Source organism: Marmota marmota, unplaced genomic scaffold (genome assembly GCF_001458135.2).
Source record: "Marmota marmota marmota unplaced genomic scaffold, marMar, whole genome shotgun sequence".
Lineage (NCBI taxonomy): Eukaryota > Metazoa > Chordata > Mammalia > Rodentia > Sciuridae > Marmota > Marmota marmota.
Window position 1 is genome coordinate 54,016,046 of NW_026000005.1, and position 3,615 is coordinate 54,019,660.

The 3,615-nt window shown below is 48.5% G+C and overlaps 1 pseudogene; it reads right to left on the bottom strand.

Moving 5' to 3' along the window:
- Positions 1 to 507: 507 nt before the first annotated feature.
- Positions 508 to 2,313, bottom strand: LOC107138882 (annotated as a pseudogene).
- Positions 2,314 to 3,615: the final 1,302 nt, after the last annotated feature.

Consider the following 3,615-nt stretch of genomic DNA (forward strand, 5'->3'; position numbering starts at 1 on the left):
GAAAATTGGACTTGTGTACTGAAATGAAATTAGTGGATTTTTCCTGCTCCAGGACCTTTTTTTTTTTTTTGGTGGTGCTAGATATGGAACCTAGGGATGGTCTGCTGCACCCCAACCCTTTTTAAAGTTATTCTTTTTAAAATTTTTTATTAGCTACACATGACATTACAATGATCTTGGCAATTCATACATTTGAATCAATTGGGGTATAATTTCTCATTTTTCTGATTGTTCAGATTGCAGAATCACATTGGTCATACAGTCACCTATATACAGCAATCATAATGTCTATTCTGTTCTGCTGCCCTTCCTATCCCCTCTTCCCCTCCCCTCCCCTCCCATCACTTCTCTCTATAAAGTTATTCTTTATTTTGAGACAGGGTTGCACTGTTGCTGAGCCTGGTCTTGAACTTGCAATCCTTCTGCCTCAGTCTCCAGAGTAGCTGGGATCACAGGCTTGGCCACTGTACCTGACTCCACATATGTCCACGTGCAGAGCTTCTCTCCAGGTGTTCTGCAAAGCTCTGGGTGAAGGACGCCCTACAGTGACCACACCAGCCCTTGCTTTCCTAGTACACCTTGTTTGGAATGCAGGTGAGGGCAGGGCTTCCTGCAAGCTCAGCCCCACACTGATGGCAGGTGAAGAACTGCTCCCCAGTATGCCCTACCTGATGGACAACAAAGGGGGAGAACTGGCTGAGGGCGAGGCCACACCGCTGACACCTATAGGTCTCCTCTCCAGCATGGGTCTTCTGGTGCTTCACAAGATCATTCTTGTGGATGAAGGCCTTCCACACTGGCATCACCTGTAGGGATTCTCCCCAGTGTGGATTCTCTGGTGCACGATGAGGCAGAGCTCTGGCTGAAGGACTTTCCACAGTCGTGACACTCGTAAGGCTTCTCTCCAGTGTGGGTCCTCTGATGTGAGAAGAGGTGCGAGCTGCAACCAAAGCACTTCCCACAGTCCTTACATTCGAAAGGCTTGAGGCCAGTGTGGATCTGGTGGTGCACCACCAGGTGGGACCACTGGCCACAGGACTTCCCACACTCACTGCACTCATAGAGCCGCACTCGGACGGGAGTTCTCTGGTGAGGATGAGGTGCGTGCTCTGTCGGAAGGCCTTTTGGGGCATTTGTAGGGCTTCTCTCCTGTGTGTGTTCTTTGGTGCCTAATGAGCCTGGAGCTGTGGACAAAGGACTTTCCACACTGACTGCATGTGTGCAGTTTGTCCCCAGTGTGTGTCCTCTGGTGGGTGACCAGGTGGGAGAAACAGCTGAAGGACTTTCCACACTCTTTACACTCATAGGGCTCCTCGCCAGTGTGCGTCTTCTGATGCCCAACAAGGTGGGAACTCCGGCTGAAGGACTTTCCACACTCTTTACATTCAAAGGGCTTCTCTCCAGTGTGAATGAGCTGGTGCCTGGTAAGATTGGAGTGCCAGCTGAAGAACTTTCTGTATTCCTTACACTCATAGGGCTTCTCCCTGTGTGTTCCCAGAGACATGTGGAGGGATGCCCCGGGATTGAGAGGGCTGCTGCCAGCAGGGCACTTGCAGGGCTGGCCTCCTGTGCGATCTCTCGAACATTCAATCAGGTAGATGCTTTTGCAGAAGGCCTGGCCACACTCCTCACTGTCACCTATGCAGTGCCCCTGATGCCCCCTAAATGCCAGGTCATGTTTCATGCTTCTCTCATCTGAGCCCCGTGTGTGGAAATACTCCCTCAGCACCAGCTGAGCAAGAAGGAGGCAGCTGCCCTCATACTTACCGCTCTCACAGACCCTGCCTGGAGGAAAGGCTTTCTTTGGGGTGAAGGCCACTTGCCTCAAATGTCTGTCTTGGTTCTCCTGATACTTGCCCAATGGGTCTTCCAATGACAGATACCAGAGATCCTTCCTTGCCATTCCTTCCACTTTAATGCCATAGGGTTCTTTTTTTTTTATCTTGAGAAATGTTCTTACTGTAAACAGGTGATTTCATTTCAACAGTAGAATCCAAATCTGGACACACCTCTTGGTGAACTGCCCTCTCCACCAGCCAGGGCTCTTCCCCTTTCTCCAACTGCAGGATCACCTCTAATAGAAATCTGGTGCCCAAGGACACCAGGTTCTCATAGTTCTCCAACATCGCATCTTTGTACATGACCTGCTGAGCTGGGTCTAGCAGCTGCCACTGCCATTCCTCTCTCCTGAAGTCCACAAGCACATCCTTGAAGGTCACCACTGTCTGGGACCAGGCAGGCAGCAACGAGGCCTCCATGCCCTCCTTGTTCTTGGCAACACTTTCCTGAGCAACGGGAGAGTCCTGTTTACCATCACCAGGCTGTTCGCTCCTCGGCTTGGGGCAGCCCTCTGCTCTCATGTCCTTCTCCCCGAAGGCGCTCTTCAACATTCGTGGTAAGTTCTCCCAGCAATCGCTGTGGCGTCTTTACTGCACCTCTTATCTGCCGTCTTCCCGCAAGACTCCCCTCTTGTTCTGGCTGAGTAGCATAACGAGTCTTGGTCTTGGTGGAGCAGTTCCCCTTTCCTGGATCACACAGAGAACTCCAGCCCATCTTCTTATTTGGTCACGTGGTGCGTGGGGGGGTGCCCTACTTGTCCTGCGGGCACCTCCGCCTTCGCGTGCGCGGGAAGCGGGAAGCGAGGCCGGCCAGTAGGCGGCGGGCACAGGCAGCAGGCCCAGGGCCACGCAGGCAGGGCGGCGTCCACCGTGGCGCCGGCCCGCCTCAGTTTATTTTTGATTAATTGATTTTTTTTTTTTCGTTTTGCTGGTGCATTTACTCACACACACCTGTGTAGGAATATATACAGATTAATATACACATAAGCTCTCAAACTAGAACCAGAAATCAATATGGTTCAACAACCTGCATTTGTTATTCAGAATATTTTGAATGGCTATCATCTGGTATCTATTTGTTCTTTACCTTTCAAACAGCTACATAGTATTATGTTATAGAAGGAACTGTAAAAGTACTTAACATTCTGTGGGTGGCTGCTACAAGGTCTCTACTCTAAGCCATCCATGCTATTGATAGATGCTTTGTTTCCTAAGCTTTAGAATGTAAAATAATGATGGGAAGAACATTCTTATCCATAAATAAACCCTTCACATATAAAGTTATGTCACTGATAGGGTCTTACAATTGGCATAACCAATTCAAAGACACAAAAAGCTTAAAGCTGCGAATAGATATAAATCATTCAATAATTTTGATTAATTTTTTTTTTATATTGTGAAAAATTAGCAGTGTCTCACACTCATGTGTGTGCACCTGTGTCCACCAAGAGCAGCCCCTGGCCTGCCTATCTGTGCTGGGAGTTGAGACTTGCCATGGGCCCAGGAGATAGTAAAGGGGGGGGGGCATCACATCATGGAAACCATGCACCTTCTTCAAAGCACCTGCCCTGGGGGCTTTTCTTACTGCCTTTTAAACAGAGAAGACAAATTTTAACAGAGAAGAAGAGGGATTGCTTTTTCCTATAAGAGACTTAGGGGAATTCAGGGTGAAAAGCTCTCAACTCTATTCAAGTCAGCCTGAATATAAATTTTGTCTGATATGTTAACATTTTACATCACTTGTCATAACGAGTAAACACTAACATGCTATTTTTAA